At 34.2% G+C, this 24159-nt stretch overlaps 1 pseudogene; it reads right to left on the reverse strand.

Moving 5' to 3' along the window:
* Nucleotides 1–11447: 11447 nt before the first annotated feature.
* Nucleotides 11448–11955, reverse strand: LOC125823459 (ethylene-responsive transcription factor 11-like; annotated as a pseudogene).
* Nucleotides 11956–24159: the final 12204 nt, after the last annotated feature.

Genomic DNA, 24159 nt, shown 5'->3' on the forward strand with positions numbered 1-24159 from the left:
GATCACTCATAGGATGGTTTGAGGCTGGAGATGTGAAGCCATTGAAGGTTGATTTAGTAAAGGATGCTTAAGATAAGGTGAGGAGCATTCAAGCTAAACTTTTAGCAGCCCAAAGTAGGCAAAAGAAGTATACAGATCATAAGGTAAGAGACATGGCGTTTCAAACCGGTGAGAATGTTCTTCTTAAGGTATCACCCATGAAAGGGGTGATGAGATTTTGTAAGAAAGGTAGGTTAAGTCTGCGACTCATTGGTCCATTTTAGATTCTTGAATGTGTGGGACCGGTAGAGTATAGATTGGCTTTACCTCCTAATTTATTGGTAGTTCATCCAGTATTTCATGTGTCCATGTTGAAGAGATATCATGGTGACGGGGATTATATCATAAAGTGGGAATCAATTGTGTTAGACAAAGACCTCCAATATGCGGAGGAACCAGTTGCAATCCGTGATCGTGATATGCGTAAGTTGAGGACCAAGGAGATTAAGTCTGTGAAAGTTCAATGGAAGCATCGTCCAGTTGAGGAAGCTACTTTGGAAATCGAGAAGGACAAGCGAGACAAGTATCCCCAATTGTTCGTCGATTCAGGTACTACCACATTCCTTCCTTAGCCTATTTTCCTAAGTTTTTCCACTCGGAGACAAGTGATGGGTAAATTGGTATTTATTGTAATGACCTGTTTCCATCGTTATACAAATGCCAACGGGGGGAAATTTGGGACCGAATTTTTTTTCGTAGTATTTGGATTTTCCCAACCTAGTCCAGATTTGGACAAAATCGGAGTCATTGAGGTGTAGGGAAATCTGGTAACAATCTAGTGACTCATTTATGATTTTGATTACATGAGTAGTTAAATAAGTCGTTAAGGAACCTATACGACTTTACGAAATTGAATTCGGGCGAGTAGAACTCCCGAAATCGATCTTAGCGTAAAGGGTATTTTCTGAGCGTCGTTGGTTAGAGGTGTGTTGTGAAGTGGGGATTTTGGGATTCTTTAAACAGCTCTATGTTTTGCGCAACCCGCTTTGGCGGGGATTTTGGTCACTTTGGCGGGGCCGCTGTAGTGGGGTGGTGGTCGTTGTGGCGAGCTAGACGCGACTTAAAATTGTAAATAAACCCTTAAACAACCTTATTTGGCACTTTTTTATTTTTAGAGCTAAGGAATAAACTCCATGCGACTCCTACTAATTTTTAACCATTTGTGAGGCTTAAGGTAAGTTTTTCACTCCCCGAATCCATTTTTTGATTTGTAGAACGTAATAGAATGAGTGAATATTGATGGGGGAGGGTTTATTTATAGATTCTATGGTGGGAACAACCCTAATTTGGATAATTGGGATCATGGGTTTGTTCTAGGGTTCATAGATTTGTTAGTAATACAAGTACTTAGTGATTGTTTATATTGATTGTTTGTAGACAAAGAACAAGTGGAACGAATCCCAAAAGGGAAGGATCAAGTTTCTTAGGGTTTCAAGCTTGTTTCGAGGTAGGTGATAGTTGTGATTCTATGATTGTGTGATGTATGTTTGTTCTTGCTTCATTATGATACTTGCATGTATTTGAATGTTGCATTATTGATCACACTTGATGTAAATGAGATAGCTAAATGATGATTGCCACGAAATCATAACTTAATTGTATGATCTTCGGGATATACTTGTGATTGTGATTGTTGTGTGTTGAATTTCCGGCATAACTAACTTGGATAGGATACCACGTTCCGGCATAACTATAGGATCAGTTGACACGTTCCGGCATAATTATTGGATCGGGTACCACATTCTGATATGCTAACTGTTTGGGTTTGGGTTCCATGAGAGGACCAATGATTTGCTATAATTGTGTATCTTGAGAAATGTGAAGTTCTTCGTTGTAGTAAATGTTGATAATATTGTATATGTTCGATATATACATGTGATTATATTGTTGTGATGACTTAAGTATGTGGCACTTAGTGGGATAGTTGCGTGACCCTACCAGTACAATGTGGTTGTGTACTGATACTGCATTTGCTCTTATTTTTGTTAAGTATAGGGCATCTTCAAGCTGCTACTGACAAACTTCGCTTAAGATATCAATGATCTTTTGAATTCAAGGGTGAGCCAATTCTTTCGGGCTTCCATGGGTTCTATTTCATCTATGTCCACCATTTTTGGACTTAGACTATGTTCTAGTTAGTTGATTAGTTCATTAGATTGGTGTTGTATTCCTTCTTGTTTAGACTTGTTGAACTTTAAATGTTTTGGTACATTGACTTTCAGGTTCTAGGTTATTTCGTCCGCATTGTTTTATTCGTTGTTAGACTTTTGTTGGAGTTTATGGGAACTCCCTATTTCTTTCCTTAGTACTTAACTACTTTCATATGCTTAAATGCCTTAGTTTTTAGATTAGTTGCTTGGTTTAGGTTGTAGTAGTGGTTCTCCCACCGGATACTTAGTGTGGGTGTCAATCACGATGGTCGGAATCGTGACAGCTAGGAAGAAGGAATGTGCTAAATGATTGACTTATTCACAGTGATGCGCGTGAATACCAAGGTTCAAATCTGACAATGATAAAAAAAATGTAGGGTGAACCATCCGAGCAAGGCTAATGTGCTGGCAGACGCTTTGAGTCAAAAAGCAGTGAGTATGGGTAGTTTAGCTTGCTTTAGTGTATCCAAGCGACCTTTGGCTAAAGAAATTCAGACCTTAGAGTCTAAGTTCATGCAATTGGGCATCTCATAAAGAAGTGGGGTGTTAGCTAGCAATGAAATGAGGGCCACATTCATTGATGAGCTCAAGGCCAAACAATTTGAAGATGAAAATTTGGAGGAGCTTAGAAAGAAGACTACGATTGGTAAGGCACAAGAGACCACTCTTGATATGGATGGAGTGCTCAATTTTAAGGGAAGAATTTGTGTTCCTAAAGTAGATGACTTGATTGAGAAATTGTTGGCAGTGTCTCACGGTTCGCGATATTCTTTTCATTCGGGTGTGACCAAGAAGTATCGAGATTTGAAGCGAATTTATTGGTGGTCGGGCATGAAGAAGGATATAGCGGAGTTTGTGGTGAAGTGTCCAAATTGTCAAAAAGTGAAGTATGAACATCAAAGGCCTGCAGGTTTGCTTCAAAGAATGCCAATTTTGGAATGGAAGTGGGAAATGATAGCCATGGATTTTGGTTAGTCTTCCCAAGACTTTGGGGAGTTTGATTCTATTTGGGTAGTGGTTGATAGATTGACTAAATCAACCCATTTTATTCCAGTAAGAATAGATTATAATGTAGAGCAATTGGCTTATGTGAAAAAGATAGCGAGGTTGCATGGGGTGCCCGTCTCTATCATCTCAGACCGTGGTACCCAATTCACATCCAAATTTTAGAGGAAATTACATGATGAATTAGGCACACAACTTACCTTTAGTACAGCCTTCCATCCACAGACAGACGGACAATCAGAGAGGACAATCCAAGTGTTAGAAGACATGTTGAGGGAATGTGTGATTGATTTTGGAAGGCATTGGGATAAATTCATACATTTGTGTGAGTTCTCCTATAATAATAGTTATCACTCCAGTATAGACATGGCACCATTTGAGGCACTCTATGGGATGGTATGTAGATTACCCATAGTATGGTTTGAGGCTGGAGATGTGAAGCCATTGGGGGTTAATTTGGTAAAGGATGTTGAAGACAAGGTAAGGAGCATTCAAGCTAAGCTTTTAGCAGCCCAGAGTACGCAAAAGAAGTATGCGGATCATAAGATAAGAGACATGGTGTTTCAATCCGGTGAGAATGTTCTTCTTAAGGTATCACCCATGAAAGGGGTGAGGAGATTTGGTAAGAAAGGTAAGCTAAGTCCGCGATACATTGGTCCATTTGAGATTCTTGAATGTGTGGGACCAGTAGCGTAAAGATTGGCTTTACCTCCTAATTTATCGGGAGTTCATCCGGTATTTCATGTGTCCATGTTGAAGAGATATCATGGTGACGGGGATTATATCATAATGTGGGACTCAATTGTGTTAGACAAAGACCTCCAATATGAGGAGGAACTAGTTGCCATCCTTGATCATGATACGCGTAAGTTGAGGACCAAGGAGATTAAGTCCGTGAAAGTTCAATGGAAGCATCGTCCAGTTGAGAAAGCTACTTGGGAAACCGAGAGGGACATGCGAGACAAGTATCCCCAATTGTTCGTCGATTCAGGTACTACTTCATTCCTTCCTTAGCCGATTTTCCTAATTTTTGCCACTCGGGAACGAGTAATGGGTAAATTGGTATCTATTGTAACGACATGTTTTCGTCGTTATAGAAATGCCAACGAGGGAAAATTTGGGACCGGAAAACTTTTCGTAGTATTTGGATTTTCCCAACCTAGTCTAGATTTGGATAAAATTCGAGTCATTGAGGTGTAGGGAAATCTGGTAACAATCGAGTGACTCATTTATGATTTTGGTTACATGAGTAGTTAAATAAGTCATTAAGGAACACGTATGACTTTACAGAATGGAATTCGGGCGAGTAGAACTCCCGAAATCTATCCTAGCGTGAAGGGTATTTTCTGAGCATCGTGGGTTAGAGGTGTGTTGTGAAGTAGGGATTTTGGAATTCTTTAAATAGCTCTCTATTTCGTGCAACCCGCCTTGGCGGGGATTTTGGTCGTTTTGGCAGGGCCGCTGTAGCGGGGTGGTGGACATTGTGGCAGGCTAGACGCGACTTAAAGTCATAAATAAACTCCTAAATGACCTTTTTTGGCACTTTTTTATTTTTAGAGCAAAGGAACGAACCCCAGGCGACTCCTATTCGTTTTTCACCATTTGTGAGGCTAAAGGTAAGCTTTTCACTCCCCAAATCCATTTTTCGATCCATAGAACGTAATAGAATGGGTGAATATTTATGGGGGGGAAGATTTTGTTATAGATTCTATGGTGGAAACAACCCTAATTTGGATAATGGGGATCATGGGTTTGTTCTAGGGTTCATAGAATTACTAGTAATTCTGGTAATTAGTGATTATTTATTGATTCCCATATTATATTGATTGTTTGTAGACCAAGAACAAGCGGAACGAATCCGAAAAGGGAAGGATCAAGTTTCTTAGGGTTTCAAGCTTGTTTCGAGGTAGGTGATAATTGTGATTCTATGATTGTGTGATGTATGTTTGTTCTTGCTTCATTATGATACTTGCATGTATTTGAATGTTGCATTATTGATCACACTTGATGTAAATGAGATAGATGAATTATGATTTCCATGAAATCTTAACTTAATTGTATGATCTTGAGGATATACTTGTGATTGTGATTGTTGTGTGTTGAATGGATCGGTTGCCACATTTCGACATAACTAACTTGGATCAGTTGCCACATTCCAGCATAACTATGGGATCAATTTCCACGTTCCGGCATAATTATTGGATCAGGTACCACATTCAGGTATGCTAACTGTTTGGGTTTAGGTTCCATGAGAGGACCAATGATTTTCTATAATTGTGTATCTTGAGAAGTGTGAAGTTGTTCGTTGTTAGTAAGTATTGATAATATTGTATATGTTCGATATATGCATGTGATGACTTATGTATGTTGCACTTAGTGGGATAGCCGCGTGATCCTACCAGTACACTGTGGTTGTGTACTAATACTGCACTTGCTCTTATTTTTGTTAAGTATAGGGCATCTTCAAGCGGCTACTGACAGATCTCACTTATGAGATCATTGATCGTTTGAATTCAAGGGTGAGCCAATTCTTCCGGGCTGCCATGGGTTCTTTTTCGTCTATGTCCACCATTTACGGACTTAGACTATGTTCTAGTTAGTTGATTAGTTCATTAGATTGGGGTTGCATCCCTTCTTGTTTAGGCTTGTTAAACTTTAGATGTTTTGGTACATTGACTTTCAGGTTCTAAGTTATTTTTCCCGCATTGTTTAGTTCGTTGTTAGACTTTTGTTGGAGTTTATGGGAACTCCCTATTTCTTTCCTTAGTACTTAATTGCTTCCATATGCTTAAATGCCTTAGTTTTTAGATTAGTTGCTTGGTTTGGGTTGTAGTAGTGGTTCTCCCATCGGAGAGTTAGTGTGGGTGCCAATCACGATGGTCGGGGTCGTGACAGCTAGGAAGAAGGAATGTGCTAAATGATTGACTTATTCACAGTGATGCGCGTGAATACCAAGGTTCAAATCTGACAATGATAAAAAAAAATGTAGGGTGAACCTTGGTATGTAAAATTACCGAGTACCTCTGCTAGTGAGACATATCAGGTACTCGATGTAATAGTCATGGTGTGTACAAACTTGTTCGAACAACAATTGTTTTTTCAAAAATTGAACTATTGAGAAAAGCTTAGACCTAACTTGAGTTGATTAGTCGCTTGAGTAAAAATGGAAAGAATCACGAATATTTCTTTTGATATATTAAGAGAAGCTCAAACCTAACAAAGTTGAATATGTCACTTGAGCAACAAAGGAAAAATCAATTAAAAATTTCATCTATTGATTCAATGTTAATTTTTTGGGGTCGAACGAACACATTTTATTTCGCGAACTTGTAGAACCCAATTACAACAAAACTAGCCTCGACCCCCACATCACCCTATTCTTTTCAATAAACTTTCCCTAAAAAAGTCTTATATATATAGTTGCTCTATCCAGTACCTGTCTTTACAACATATTTTCCTATTAATTAAATTTAACTTAACTGAGTTGAATCTGTCACTTGAGCTAAAAAGGAAAATCATTTTTTTTTAAAATGATCTATTGAGAGAAGCTCAAACCTAACCTGATTTGACTTGGTAGAAAAGGAAAATCAATCAAAAAAGTTGATCTAAAGCTTAATTCTAACCTGAATTGAATTTGTCACTTGAGCATCAGAGGAAAAATCAATTAAAAACTGATCTATTGAGAAAAGCTCAAACCTAACCTGAATTGATTTTGTCACTTGAACAACAAAGGAAAACTCAATAAAATTTGATCTATTGAGAAAATCTCAAACCGAACCGAAGTTGAATCTGTCAGTTAAGCAACAACAAAATCAATAAAAAAAATTGATCTATTAAGAAAAACTCAGGTCTAAACTGAGTTCAATCCTTGAAAAACAAAGAAAACATCAATAGTGAGTAGAGCCGTCAATTAGGGTAGTTAGAAGCCTGACATACCTGGAAAGAACAATGTTCTTCGAGAAATCCACAAGTCTTGAAGAACACTTGAACATAGCCCTTTTTTCTCTTCTTGAAACCTCACTCTAAATCTCTAAGTGTTTAGGAACGTGAAAAAGTTGTCTAAATCAAATTAGACCCTTATTTTGGGTGAAAATACATTTTAGGTCTAGTGGGAAAAGGGAAAGACCAAAATATCCTTTCCCAAAACGAATGAAATGCCTTAACTAGAGAGGCTTCACTCAAATGGCATAAATGTTTACTCCGAGCTCGAAATTCAGCAAACTTAGCGCCGTTGGAAAAAGGATTCAAAGACCTTCAATTTGATAGCTCATGGGCCACCTAATTCTTTATTTTCTAAAAGATATGATCGTTTGAAGTTTACCCAAAACTAAAAACTGATGGGTGACTTGCACGAATTTCTATTTAGGTTTTTTGAAGTCCGAGGTGTTACATAAAGTTTTTTTTAGTGTACTTTTTAGAGGTATTTGAACTGAAGCTTTTAGATTTTGTTTTCTCCCTGTTTAGTATATTAAATCAACAAAATATACTGCAATTTCCCAGTGTTGGAATGTTTATAATGAATTTTTTCTATGGCCACATGTTTATGGAAGGATTAGTGATATCAAGTTGCATATGTTGTACCTTTCTTAGCTACTCAAATCAGCTCACCACATCAATCTTCACTATCATAGCTAGCTTCAGCAGAACTCTAATATCTTGTACCAAGATCAATATCAAGCTGCACAAGTTTCCTTTCATATTTAAGGTTCTCAATTGTTATTTTTCCTTAAGTTAGTGCCTTTAAAGAGCTTTCAAACATAGCACTTGAAAGTGTCCTTATTTGGCCACAGATTCATGTCAATACATTTTCCCTATCATCCTCATTGAGGATGGTTAATCCTTCTCTTGTTGTTACTCGTGATAGTGCCACATATAATTGCGGTGGCACCACGTCACCAGGTTGATAGTTCTCTTTTATATATATAACTAAGTAATTTACATGCACTTCACGGGCATAAATAATCTCATTAAGCTTTTGAACATGTTTTCTAATATTCTACTGTTATAAGAAAAAAAGAGTAAATTTTAATAGGTTTTAAGAATATTTCAACAAATATTAAATGATTTGACATTATCACATATCTCAAAAATTGTAAATATATAATGAATGATTATAAAATTTCTTGATATGTAATCATTTTTATCATTTACATAATTTATTATAATATATGTTTGTTGATATAATTGTCTTGTTAATATTGAGTGATTGTTTTATAAAGCAATGAAGCATTCACTTTTTCTAAATTTTTTTGTAAATGAACATATAGAATCTAATAATTTTATGGTTAGAATATACTCATTGTGAAAAAAAAAAAATTATGTGAAAGTTTTTGAAAATCAATATAAGCTATAAATAAGTTAAGACCGTTAATTATTCACCCCACAACAACATAAATAAATTTTTTAGAGACAATCTACTTGTCTGAGGCCACGCGATCACCACTTTTTGTTATTGTTACTTTGTTACTCAAACAAAATTCATAGAATGAGAAAAATAAATTTGAAACAATAGCAAAATAATATTTTTGACCCCTTTTAGAAATTCATTAGTCATTAAATTGCTGCTCTCGAGACCCTTCTGGATGCTTCATCTGTGCAACTTTACAACTTTTTCAGAAATATATATGTATACTTGTTGCATTATGAAAGCACAAGTCGATAAAAATATTGGATTTTAGACTCATGTTAAAAAGATATTCTCGATCATGAAAATTTTGAAAATGAGTCTAACCTAGATAACTCAAACGCTCAACAATGACTTTGACTAGACAGATGTAGGAGTCCATAACTCCATATATATATATATATATATATATATATTAAAAAAAGGAAAATTAGTTAAATTCTTTGGGAATGTTTTTTTTTTTTTTTTTTTGAGAAATTGCAGCATGTGATATTATTTTTTTACCATATACATATGCAATCTATTAATGTCCTAATTTGACAATGAATATTAAAATCTCTCAATTTGATAGAATTATCAAATTTAGTTAAAGTATTCAATGAGACCCATCAATTATATAATGTCTATATTGATCACATGAGTGTTTTTTCACCAATTATGAATATTTTTTTATACCATCAGAATATACATAAGATAAATATAAGTAAATTTCTATAAAAAAAAAATACTAATTGGTATGTTATTTGTACATGAACATGTTTTAATTGACGAGACTTGCAATAAAGTTAATGTTATACTTAAGATATGGAGATGAAGTCAAAAGGATTTTTGTTGAGTTGGATCAAAACAGAATATCTCGAGTGTAAGGTAAGTGATGTAACGTATACATATGTGAAACTACGGCTTAGTACGTATAGGTCATCCAAAAGAGATGATATTTTAAGTATCTTGAGTCTATTATACAAGGAATGAGGAGATTGACGAAGATGCATGTCACTCACCAAATTGGCGCAAGGTGGATGTATTAATGGAGGCTTGTATCCAGAAACTTGCGTAATAAGAAGGTGTCACCAAAGCTTAAAAACAAGTTCTACAAAGTGGTAGTTAGACTAACCATGTTTTATATGTTTTATAGGACAGAGAGATTGCCAGTCAAGAACTCTCACATTGAGAAGTTTAAAGTTGCAGAAATAAGGATGTTGTGATGCATGTGTGTGTTATAATGTGGGAGTGACTTAGGTGGAAGAAAAGATGCAAGAAACAAGACAGAGATAGTTCGGGCATGTGAATAGGAAATATCTGGATATCCTAGTGCGGAGATGTGAGGGGGTGACTATATATGAATTGTTTAAGGAGAGGTTGATGCAGACCAAAGAGAAATTGGATAGAGGTGATTAGATAAGTCATGAAACGGTTTCAAATTAGGTAGCCATGAGCTTCGATTGAAGGTTGTGGAGAACACAAACTAAGGTAAAAGGTCAATAGCTAGAAGTTAAGGGTGTTGTCTAGTCATTTTTCCATATATACTCGTATTTGTAGTTTATTGCTCTTGTAGTTTTTTGTCCTTTGATTTATGTTATTATTTATCGTCTTGTACTTCGACTATCATAATATTATTATTTTGTAGTTAATGTATTGTTACCTTCGTACTCCTTTTTTCTGGACTGCTTCGAACATTTTTTTCTTGATCCGATAGTCTATCAGAAACAATCTCTCTACCTCGGATACTTATGAAGTAGATAAGATATGCAGACATTAGTTTGTGGGATTATATTGGATATATTGTTATTGTTGTTATTATAAGTACCAACTGATAATATTGGTAAATACGGTAACTCACATACTATTATAGATTAAAGTATAGTTGTGGAAAATATTTATACTACTAGTTTATATTACTTTATTCATATCATTGTTAATTATGTTTCGGATTGGGACATATCACTATAAGTTATCTACAAACATATCATTATAAATCGTCTACACCTACAAATTAATTAATCATTATAAATCGTCTACACCTACAAATTAATTAACATTCGTATGTTGGGAAAATTATTATAATTCGTCCATGTCTATGAATTACTTAACATTTTTCACAAAATTTTACTAATGAAAGGTCACGTTTTCATATTTGTCATATAGTATCCCCTAAGAATAATAAACAGCTAATATTTGTGAAATGCACAAAATTATATCATATTAATCTCAGAAGGAGAAAGTGATTTCAGCAAAAAAATTACCATTGATGTGAATTTTTGTATGAATAAATGTTGAGAGAAGACAAGAGTAAGTATAATTAATTAATAGTTTCTAGACAATTGTTCAATTTGTTTACTGATTATTAACTATGAAAGACTTTTATAACCAACCTCATTAATGATATTAATTTAAACATCTTAGAACTTTAAATATTTTCCAATAGATGAATCCCAATTTTGAATGAGCGTGTGTTTGTGGAGGGAAGTGAAATTTTATTTCGTTGATCAAAATATATTTGAGAATATTTTTATGTGAAATTAAGTTTTGTAAAAATAAGAAAAATAATTTCATTAAATTGAATATTTGTGTTCATCAAACTTAATTATATGATATGTAATTAACAAACTTTCATTTCATCGAACACCATACTAATATTGACAAATTTGATTTCCTCACATTGATAAACTATTCATTGAGAAGTAAATCATTAATTAAAAAATTGTTGTAACATAACAACATAGATTATATCAATAAACTAATCACAAAGACCTAACCACTTTGAAATTTGGTAAAAACAAAATTTATACCCCCAATAGTTATAAAATTGCTATTCTGGATCGATTTTCCCCTTCTTTTGGAGGGTAGTATCATACATATATGCGAAGATCATCCAAGGCACTAAATTCACCCAAAAAATCCATAATTATCAATACGGGGACCCCCAATTTATGTGAAACATCACTTTTCTACCCTCCAAAATTTTCACCAGGTCCCCTTAAAACTATTCTTCATCAATTTCATTATCAATTTCTTCTTTGACTTTTTCCTCAACTCCATTTGATGAATTCGAATTCTTAGCAACATCCATTAATGATTTTTGTTTAGATTCATCATTCGAACAAGATTCTTGATCAAATATTTGAGAAATTTGGCCTTCTTTTGCATTTTTGGCCATAACTTGTTCTTCAAATTCAAGGTTCTTGGACTTGTAACTTTCAGAAGCTTCATCAGCAGTATTGAAAGTACCTAACCAAATCAGTTTCTTGTTAAATGGGTGTTTGATTTCAGCACAAAATTTCCCTTTTTTCTCTTTCGAACTCCAACAAAATACAATCTGACACAAGAATTTTTTGATGTTCTTTTGTATGATTTCATGATCAAATATATTAGTGAAAAAAAGACTATTTATGTAAAATAAAGTAAAAAAGAAAATTAAAATGTGAAGAAATGAAGGCTAAATTGTGAATATATATAAGACCATTTTCCTATTCATTTTAGGAAAAAGATTTAACAAAAACATGTTTTATAAAAGAAAAAGGAAATTAGTAAAATTCACCGTGTAAATATTATTGGTCCTCTATTTTACTCTCTAGCTATGAAATTTACTAATGTCCATATTAAGATCTCCCACTTTTGGTAGAATTATGAAATTTAGTCTAAATATCAAATATCACACATTCATTCTATCGTGTGAAAATAAAAGTATTATACTATCATAATATGTATAGTGTAATTGTAAATAAATTTCTATAATAGGTGTATATAATTAGACCCTAATTTATTTATTTTCCACTTATTATTTGATAATAGTTTTGGGATCTCAATTATTCTGTACTTGCATTGTGTCTAATTATTCATGTACGAGTTAATGTTTTAGATTGAAAAATCTTCTATAAGTCGTCCACGGTTACGAATTTATCAATATTTTTTGAGTGGAACAAATTACCATAACTCTTCCACGACTACAAATTATTCATAAAATAGTTATAGTCAAATTCAGAGTTCTATAGTATCATTAATAATATTAATTTAATAAAATATATCTAATTAAATATTTTTAAAAATTGTGTTAGTAAGATTAGTCAAATAATATGAAACGAAGGAACTACAAAATTATATTGCGGAGAATCTTTCAATCTTTTATTGGTTATTAACTACCCCTATGTGAATATCAAACATCGGGTGAGAAATCAAACATCCTCATATATATATACATGGAGATGTTAAATGATTCTTAATATTTTAACATATCGTTCTTTTAATAGGATGAAGAAATGTTTGATTTTTATTTTATACTTTTGGCATAATGACCTGAGAGGCCTTTGTACTTTACTCCGTTTGTAAGTTGGACCCTTGTACTTTCGACTTTGACAACTGCACCCTTAAACTCGCTGAACATAAAATTTTAAACACCTCTGACCATTGACCAAACACATGTGCCACCAATATTTCTCACTTGGAATATTGTGTGATTCCACACGTTTTTGTAATGACCCTCCCTGTTATTTTCTTTGTTTACCGACCTTTTCAGCTTTTAGAGCTTTCCTGTAGCAACCACAAGTCACTTATACTTCATGGGATTGACAGTTTATTCAATGGGCCATTTATTTGGATTTTATGAAAGTTTTTGTATTTTGGAGACTTTAAAATTTAAACGGTTGACTTCAGTCAAAAGTTCAGGAAGACGGCCTCAGAATGCAATTTTGATAGCTTTATCAGTTCTGGAAGGGCTATTTTAGGTGAGGGGCATGGTTTGTTTGGGACCCAAGACTTATGGTGTGAGTTTGTGATGTTAGGCGTTTTAAATTTGAAACTTACGCCAAGGGTTGACTTTGGACAACATTCTTGGTAAACAAGCTCAGATGAGATTTCCGTCAGCACGGTTAGCTTCAAAATGTCTTGTTTTGTGTAGAACAACCTTTTGTGCGGTTCCCTATGCTTTCGATCTCGTTTTTAGCCTTCTTGTGGTTTTTAGCTTAAAATTTAACTTGGGTGTGAGGCCCACGTTTCATCGAAACTACCTCGGATGGAAGTTTTGATGGTTCTGTTGAGTCTTGAATGTTGAATTTGATGGGGTAGCATATTTCTTTTGCGCATACCAGGTTTTGAACGAAACCTGAACACCCCGTCGAAGAATTTGGAGTTTGAGCAAACCAGCTGAAGTGTTGATATATGGTGCAAGATTTTAGCGATCACATATCAGACTTAAGCAACCAAATTTTTCTTTTAGCGACCAAATTCAACTTAGCCCTAATTCTTACAAATGCAATTTCTTGAGCTTGGGAGTTCCGATTGAGGTGATTCAAAGTGTTGGAGATCCGTGTTGATCATGGCTATACGTTGGAATGTTCAGGAAGTGTTTGGGGCTCTCCATTTGAGGTATTTTCCTTCCCAAAGGGGATGCAAGATCTCTTTTGATTTTCTTTAATTTGTATTTTATTGCATGTGGTGGTTTGGGCTCTTTCATGCATGAAAGTGAGCCCCGTAGGGCACAAGCTCGTTCAGTCAATTAGGACCTTTTGACGGAGTCAATTTTGGGATTCTTGGCGTTGGTCCCACATTCACATTTTAACTCAATTTTGGGTTCATTTCCAATTGTTGCGATTTTAGTGTCAGACATCTATAATGACATTGTGATTGATAATTCGATAGTTTTGTTGTGTTTGGAGACGTTTTGTATGTGGATAGCTTGTGTGTGGTGGATTCGGAACACTCGTGTTTGGCTTTGAGGTAGGTTTTGGTCTACTTTCTTGATTGAGCTTCTTAGATAATGCCTAGTATAGATTTCATGTAATTTTGGATGGTATTTGTTGAACATTTAGCTTTCCTTTTATTATTACACCCTTTCTTGATTCCGTAGAAGCCTTAGGCTTATTGTGGGTGTTGGGATCCTTGTAGATTTGATTATTCTAGAGATGATTGACTTTGATGTAATCTTTGGTATGACTTGGCTTTCTCCAAAATTTTCTATCTTACATTGCAATGCTAAGACTGTGATCTTGGACAAGCCTGGGATAGATCCACTAGTATGGGAGGGTGACTATATTCCCGCCCCGATTTGGATTATCTCTTTCTTCGTGCTAAGAGGTTGGTGAATAAGGATTGTTCAGCTTACTTGACACATCTCAGGAATGATACTTCCAAAGTGCCTTCGATTGAATCTGTTTTGATAATGCGTGATTTTATCGATGTTTTCCCTGCAGACCTGCCTGGTATTTCACCAGACAAGGATATTGATTTAGAGTTGGGGACTCGCCCCATCTTCATTCCTCCTTATAGAATGGCCCCGACTAAGTTGAAGGAGTTGAAGGCCCAACTTTAAGAGTTGTTGGGTAAAGATTTTGTTAGACCAAGTGCCTCTCCTTGGGGTGCTCCGATTTTATTTGTAAAGATGAAGGATGGTAGTTTTTGGATGTGCATAGACTATAGACAGCTGAACAAGATGACTAGTAAGAACAACTACCGCATTCTTCGCATTGATGACTTGTTTGATCAACTATAGGGCACTTGTGTTTTTTCTAAACTTGATTTAAGGTATGGTTATCATCAATTGAAAATGCGGGCATCGGATGTGCCAAAGATTGTTTTTCGAACAAGGTATGGGCATTATGAGTTCTTAGTAATGTCTTTTGGGCTCACAAATGCCCCTGCTTCTTTCATGAGCCTGATAAATGATATTTTTAAGCCACATATGGATCTCTTTGTTATTGTATTCATTGATGATATATCGATCTACTCGAAGAGCAGGAAGGAACATGAGGAGCATTTGAGAATGGTATTGGGATTGTTAAAGGAGAAAATGTTTTATGCAAAATTCTCCAAATGTGAGTTCAGGCTTATTTTAATGTCATTTTTGGGGCACATGGTTTTTAAGAATGGAGTGATGGTGGATCCTAGAAGATTGAAGCAGTGAAGAGTTAGGCAAGGCCCACTAATGTTTCAAAGGTAAGGAGTTTTGTTGGTTTAGCTAGTTACTATCGTCGATTCGTCAAGGGATTTTCTTCCATTGCTACCTAGCTGACCAATTTGACCAAGCAGAATGTTCCATTTGTATGGTCGGATGAGTGTGAAGAGATTTTTCTGAAACTCAAGACCAAGTTGACTACTGCATCGATTCTTGCCTTGCCTGTGGAAGGTAAGAATTTCATTAATTATTGTGAAGCATCTTATTCTGGTTTAGGTGTAGTGCTAATGCAGGAGAGGAATATATATATATATATATATGCATATGCTTCAAGGTAATTAAAAGTGCATAAATGTAACTACCCAACCCATGATTTGGAATTGGATGTGGTTGTATTTGCATTAAACTGGAGGCATTATCTATATGGGGTCGAGTGTGAAGTATATAAAGATCATCGCAATTTACAATACGTGTTCACTTAGAAAGACTTGAATTTGAGGCAGAGGAGGTGGATGGAGTTGCTAAAAGACTATAATGCTACTGTTCTGTATCACTTGGGAAAAAACTAATGTTTTAGTTAATGCTCTGAGTAGAATAACAGAGAGCATGGCGAATTCAGCCCATTTGCAGGCCTGTAGACGCCCATTGGCTAGAGAGATTCAAACTCTGGCTAATGACTTTATGAGGCTATAAGTAACTGAGAGAGGAGAATTCTCAGCCTGTGTGGAGGCAAGATCTTCTTTTCTTGATAAGATTAAAGGAAAGTAGTTTGATGATGAGAAGCTGAGCCGAATTCATGATATGGTATTGCAAGGAGAGGCTAATGAGGCAATGATTAATGAGGAAGACATCTTGAGGATTAAGGGGCAGGTATGTGTGCCACATGTTGATGATTTGACTCAGACTATTCTTGTAAAGGCTCTTTGTTCGAGGTATTTTATACATCCTGGTGCGACCAATATGTATTGTGATTTGAGACAATATTATTGGTGGAGTAGAATGAAGCGTGACATTGTTAATTTTGTTGCCCAATGTCTGAAATGTCAGCAGGTAAAGTATGAGCACTAGAGACCTGGAGCGACACTTTAGAGAATGCCCATTCCCGAATGGAAGTGGGAAAGAATTGCAATGGACTTTATGGTTGGTCTTCCAAAGACATTAGGTAAGTTTGATTCTATATGGATAATTGTTGATTGGTTAACTAAATCTGCACACTTTATTATGGTCAAAGTGACATATAATGCAGAGAAGTTAGACAAATTTTATATCTGTGAGGTTTTTTTATTGCATTGAGTTTCGATTTCCATTATATCAGATAAAGGTACGCAAATTACTTCTAACTTTTGGAGGACCTTGCAGGCAGAGTTAGGTACTAGATTGGATCTTAGTACCGTATTTCACTCTCAAATCGATGGGCATTCTGAGTGAACAATCCAAATGCTGGAAGATATGCTTTGTGTGTGCGTGATAGATTTTGGTGGTCATTGGGATCAGTTCTTACCTTTGGCGGAGTTTTCATAAAATAATAGTTATCACTCGAGTATTGATATGGCCCCATTTGAGGCATTATATGAGAAGAGATGTAGGTCTCCCATAGGTTGGTTTGATGCATTTGAGGTGAGACCTTGGGGTACTAATCTTTTGAGGGAATCATTAGAGAAGGTGAAATTCATTCAGGAGAAGCTTCTAGCGGCTCAGGCAGAAAGAGTACTCAAACCAGAAGGTTAGGGACTTGGAGTTTATAAAGGGAGAGCAATTGTTGCTTAAGGTTTCACCCATGAAGGGTTTGATAAGGTTTCGTAAGCTAGGTAATATTAGTTTGAGATATATTGGGTCATTTGAGGTTCCTAGGCGTGTAGGAGAGATGACCTATGAATTGGTTTTGCCTCCAAGGTTATCAGGAGTGCACCCACAATTTCATATGTCTATGTTGAAGAAATACCATGATGATATAAACTACATTATTCGTTGGGATCCGATTCTATTTGATGAGAATTTGTCTTGTGAGGAGGAGCTCGTAACTATTTTAGATAGGAAGATCTTCAAGTTGTGGGCAAAGGAGATTGCATCTATAAAGGTATAGTGGAAGAATCGTCCAGTTGAGGAGTCTACGTGGGAGACTAAGGATGATATGCACAAAAGATATCCACATCTTTTTGTCGATTCAGGTACCCTTTCCAACCCTCGCCTTTATTTTGACCGTTTGAGATGAACTGTGGGTAATTTTGTATATGATGTAACGATTCGTAAGGTTGTTTTAAATACTAGTCCTATTTCTTTCATAAAAAAAACTTTCCATAAATTTGAAATAAGAATTATGAACTATTCATTTGACTACGGTTATTTAGTTAGTGAGTAATTGGTAAATAATTAATGTTTTGTTAGTAGATAATGGGTCAAGTTAATGGTGTGCTTAAGGCTGGCAACGAAACCGGGAGGTACCGATACCGGTACCGGTTCCTGTCCGTTCCGGTCCGTTACCAGTTCCGTCTCGGTTCCGGATAGTACCGGTTCGATCCGGTATTGTGCCGATCCGGGAGGGGTAACGGGACGGAAATCGGGATTTACCGGTCCAATTCGTTCAATTTTTATTTTTTTTTTTTAATCTGAAATTTCAAATTATAGCCGTTGAGAGCCGTTGGGCAACGGGTTTTGGGCCCCACCAACGGCTCTTTCACCCCCATAACTCCCCTTTACACCTCCCTACCCCCCAAACTTTTTTCAATACCCCAATCTTCTTAAAACTACATTTTCATCCTTTTTTTTAACTATAAATACCCCTAATCTTTCATTCTTTTCACTCACAAAAATATCTTCTAATCTCTCTACTCTCTACTCTCTAGATTCTCTTATTCTCGTTAAAATTACGAATTTGGTCTTTGAAAATTGGAGCTTCAAAATTCAACTTTCAATTTTCAGCTTCCGGTCATACACGTCTACTTTTTTAAGTAGACGTTTGGTACATTCGTTCCAACTCACTTTTCATTTAGTTATTTATTTGTTTGCATTTAATTATTTATTTTGTGAGTAATTAATCTCTAGTCTCTACTTATTTAGTTATTTATTTGTTCAAAACTTTGCTAATCATTTTTGTATTATATATAATTTACTCACTTTTTATATTTGAATATGGATTTCGGAAAAAACATTATTGAAAAGGGTAAAACAACCATAGTTAATTCGTTCACTAATTTATCTAGCTCAAAATCCAAGAAAAATAAAAAAAAACCGGTAGTACTTCTCAATCTAAAACTAAAAAAACTTCTCAATTAAGAATAAATACGGATTATTATACGCATGTTGATGAAACTGTTTTTAATATTGATAGTAATAGTGGATTAGATCCTTATCATGAACATTTACAAAGAAGATTTGGTAATTTTGAAGAAGAATTACCTGAAGATGATGAACATGATGATGTTAATGCTTATGTTGATAGTTTTGATAATAATGTTGATGAATATGATGATGATGAAACTGAGCCACCGTCGGCTACTAGTCCCACTCCCAACCCCTCTTCCCCGGCTCCCGCTCCCTTTCGTTGTCCTGCTCCCGTTCCCCCCGTGCATCCTAGGACTAAGGTAGAACGCGCTAAAAAATCAGTTGTGTGGCAATTTATGACTCAGGATGAAGATAAAACACAAGCTATTTGTAATAAATGTAAACATATAATGAATCATAAAACTGTAGGAAAACAGGGTGGGACGGGACATTTGAGTAATCATTTAATGTCATATTGTAAAAATGAATTTTTGCATGCTAAAGCTGTAGCCGAAGCTAAAAAAAAATAGTATCACCCTTCCTGAAAATGTAGGAGTAGAGAGCTCTAATATGGTCCAAACACAATCAAATCCTTCTAATGTTTCTGGTTCTAGTATACAACGGTCATATTGTAGAGAAAAAGATCTTGAAGAATTAGCTAAAATGATTATTGTTATGGGTTTGCCATTTAGTTTTGCTGAAAATCCCAGTTTTATTCATTATATTCAAATTGTGTATAATCCACATTTTAAAGATTTTACTAGAAATACAATTAAAAAGGCTATATTTGATTATCAAGCTCAACATTTTCAATATCTTCGTTGTTTATTTTATTATAACCATTGTAAAATAGTTATTACTTCTGATATGGGCCGTAGTGTAAATGGTAATGATTATTTCACTATTACTGCGCATTGGATTGATGAAAATTGGGCTTTGCAAAAAAAAAATTAGGTTATAAATGTTATGAAATGCATAAAACCGGTAGTTATATAGCTCAAACAATTATAGATGTTTTGCAAAACTATGGAATTTGTGATAAAATAAGTAGTGTCTCATTATATAATGCTTCTAATAATAGAACTGCTGTTGAAATACTAAAACCGTCTCTTTGCCCTATTTATATTGATGGTTTTCATATTAGGTGTGCTGCACACATATATAATTTGATTGTTAGAGATGGTATAGCAATGTATGATGATGGTTGCACAAAAGTTGAAACTGCATGTCATTTTATTTTTAAATGTCAAGTTAAGTCTAGACGTAGAGATTTTGAAAATCGTTGTCGTGAATTTAATCTTCCACCTAGAAAAATTCCAAAATCAGTGTGTACTAGATGGAATTCTTTATTTGAAATGCTTGAAGTTGCTTATGAATATAGGAAACCTTTACAAATGGTTTGGAATGCTCATAATTCAAATATGACATATAGACCTGATGATAATGATTGGAATGACATAAAAGAACTTATAGAATTCTTAAAAGTTTTTTATTTAACTACAAAAAAAATATATGCACTTTATTATCCAACTATTTGCTCTGTTTTACCTAATATTTGTGCTATTTCTAGTAAATTTTATAAATTCAAAAATAAACCAAGATTTGAAGAATTTGTTAAGAAAATGATTGAAAAATTTTTAAAATATTTTATTCCTATTCCTCAAATTTATTTAACTGCTTGTTTGTTAAACCCACATTACAAAGATGAAGGTGCATCACGAATGGTTGATAAAATATATTTTAATTTGGGTATTGATAGTGAAGATGATGAAACACCCAGTTGTCAAGATGTTAAAGATAGTATAAAAATTGAAGCTAGAAAATTGTACGACTTGTATAATTCTAATATAAGGAATGTAGTACATAATGAAGAGCCTCAAAGTTCTAGGAGTAGATATAATAATGAAGATGATATTGATGATATGATAGATTGTATTATTGAACTTTCTCATAATTATAGAAATAATTTTGATGCATATATTAATCAAAATACAGAACCTACTACTATTGATCTTCTAGAATGGTGGAGCAATCGCGGCCAAGGATTTTCAAAACTTCAACCGGTTGCTCGAGATGTGTTAGCTATTCAAGCATCTTCAATAGCTTCGGAAGGCGCTTTTAGTGCAGCAAGATTTCAAATTGGAGAGCATAGATATTCATTAGAAGCAGATAGCTTGGAGATATCCGTACTATTTAGAGATTGGATTAATGGCGAGAGAAGGAGTTATGGTCGTCCACCTTTACCGACCAAATTTGAAAATGACGTTGATGAAATAATGCAAGATTTTAGTGATGACGGCATTGATGCAATGAAAGAACTAGCTAATCAACCAATTCCAGAGCATGTTACTAGAGAAATGTTAAATGATTTAAAAAAAGATTTCCTTGGTAGCATGAACTATTAAATTTAAATGTCTATTAGTATGAGTATAATAATTCGAGGTCTAATTCAAACAGAACCCTTCCTAGAAGGTGGCCGTGTAGATTAGATTTTTTAATACTCTACTAATATTTTGTAACTCAACTTGTACTATTTAATTAATATTAATAAAACTATAGGCTATTCGCCTCAATTTTTTTTTTATTGTCTTCAAAAGTTCAAATTTAACTTTTAAAGTGTGAAATTTAAACTTTTATAGTTTTAAAGTTTGAGTTTAAATTTTCAAACTTTTAAAATTTAAAGTGTGAAATTTAAACTTTTATAGTTTTATAGTTTTAAAGTTTGAATTTAAATTTTCAAACTTTTACAATTAAAAGTGTGAAATTTAAACTTTTATAGTTTTATAGTTTGAATTTAAATTTTCAAACTTTTAAAATTTAAAGTGTGAAATTTAAACTTTTATAGTTTTGTAGTTTTAAAGTTTGAAATTTAAATTTAAATTTTCAAACTTTTAAAGTGTGAAATTTAAACTTTTTATAGTTTAAAGTTTGAACTTTGAATTTAAATTTTCAAACTTTTAAAGGGTGAAATTTAAACTTTTATAGTTTTAAAGTTTGAATTTAAATTTTCAAACTTTTATAGTTTTATAGAAAGTTTGAATTTAAATTTTCAAAGTTTTAAATTGTGAAATTTAAACTTTTATACTTTTAAAGTTTGAAAGTTTGTATTTAAAACTTTAAAAGTATAATTTTTTTTGTGTAATGTTCCTAATTTTTTAATTTTAATAAAAAAAAAATTAATTATAACAGTTGGGACCCGGTTTCCGGTCCGGTCCGGTCCGATACCGATCCGGGACAGGTAGGTACACTGATTTTTTTCCGGAATTACCGTTCCGGTCGTCTCGGTTCCGGTTCGGTTTCGGCCCGTGGTGCCCAGTTCCGTTCCGATCCGTCCCGGTTCCGGTCCCGTTGCCAGCCATAGGTGTGCTAATGATTATTATGTTTAGGCAAGGGATAGTTGAATGTTAGATTTGAAAGCAGAAGGAAGTTAATTAATTTGAGTTCTTTTTGTTTGATTTGAATGGAGTTCATGGTTTGTTGTCACTAGTTTGTAACCAGTGGCTTCAAGTTTTTAATATTAATATTTTGTTCTCATGTTATAAATTAAGTTTTGATATATCAGGATAGGTAATTAAATATTAGATGTATTGTATTATTTAAATTTCATAAGAGTTATATTATTTGGAGGAATTAAGACTTAACCCTAGGCGTGAAATTTAGAAAATACGAGAATTGACATATTAATTGGCATCAAAATTTAAGAAATTGATTATAGATTTGAGTGGGTTATTGAGTTAAGGTTAGATAATAGTGATATGGGTGTCTACAGACTCGTTTTCTCAATATTGTATACTTGATAGATTGGAAACTAATGGAGGCATTCCAAAAAGGAAAATCATTGGAGAATTAGCTTGTTTGACTTCGGTTCTTTGGTGGAGGTTGGTTATGGTTTATTCTATGTGATAGAGAGACTATTAATAGTGATTTATAGTCATTGAGTAATGTTGTGAAATTTTCTATGTACTTAATTGTTGTGGTTTTGTTGATTTATGTGTTGTTGTGATGGATCTGTAATCTCAAGACCGCGAAATCCATAATCTTGAACTTGTTCTATTAAAGTGATGCCTTGAATAAAGAAAGCTTGATGAAATATTGTTAAGAAAGTGGAAAGAGATGATAAAGAATGATGAATTAACTATATTGTTGGATCGGGTGCCACATGCCGACACAATATATTTGGATCGCGTACCATGAGCCAATACGATATTATTGAATCGGGTGTCACGTTCCAGCACGATAAAATTAAGGAAGAACATATTAGAATAACTTAATGTACTCAATCTCAAAGAACTCAAATTCCCAAAAAAGTGTGGTGTGGAGTCTTGAGTCCTCGTGTGTTATTGATATTGTGGATTGATTACGTACTTGCTTTGATGTTATTGTCACTTGCTCATGTTGTTTGTTATCTGTCACATGTTGCTATAGTTGATTTCATGTTATTACCTAATACATATTGGTTTCTATTTTGAATCGGTCGATGATATCTACTCAGTACATGTTGTCCTATATTGACCCCTACTTGTGTTTTTCTTCGTTTTCCTTTTGTGGAGTGCAACAAATGTACCAGTGACTTTGACTTGCCCTCTGCTCTAACCAATCTCTAGCATATCAGAATCCAGGGTGAGTTATTCTTTCTAGCTCGTGTTGGATTCTCTCGGTTATGACATGATGTCCTTAGTTTTTAGACACAAATAATTGTATTCATTTATTATGGTTTCTTTGATACTCGCAGACTTAGTGTTTGAGAATTGAATGTCCTTGATGTGATGAATTTCAGGTTCTGGGTATGACATGTAATAGACTCTGGTGGATTTTTGTTTCTTACATTAATAAGATTTGAGCTTCTACATTATGGTTGTATTTTGTAAGTTGAACAATAATATAAGTTGGGAGTTGTTGGTTAGCCCACTTAGAAGGTTAAGTTTGGGTGTCACTCATGACCCATTTTGGGTCGTGACATATGGAAACTTGCGGCACATAACTTGGAGAGGAAGACTTCTTTATATGTGAAAGACTTGTGAAGAGCAAAACTTTTTTTTTGTCTGTATTTCCTCTTTTCTTCTTCTTTTTTCTAGTCTTGTGAAGACTCCTTTATATAGTTGTGAGCTAGAGTTTTGGGGGGTATTTTGGTCTTCAAGCAATTTTAGAGTATCTTGAACTTGAAGAGCATAAGTCCGGCTTGTCTTGTCTTGTCAACTTAACAAACTAGCCCAAATATAATTTAGATTTTATTTAAGTCATATAATTTTAACTCAAATATTAATCCAACTTTATTAGCCAATAAATTAACTTGATCAACGTATCATGAATTTAAAAATTAATTCAAAATTTAATATGAATTTATAAATGAAACTTCACTACCTATAGGTTCGTATAAGATGCTAGTTCAATTTTTTTTTACATTCATTTATATT

Source organism: Solanum verrucosum, unplaced genomic scaffold, assembly GCF_900185275.1.
Source record: "Solanum verrucosum unplaced genomic scaffold, falcon-dt-bn FXZP01000012.1, whole genome shotgun sequence".
NCBI lineage: Eukaryota > Viridiplantae > Streptophyta > Magnoliopsida > Solanales > Solanaceae > Solanum > Solanum verrucosum.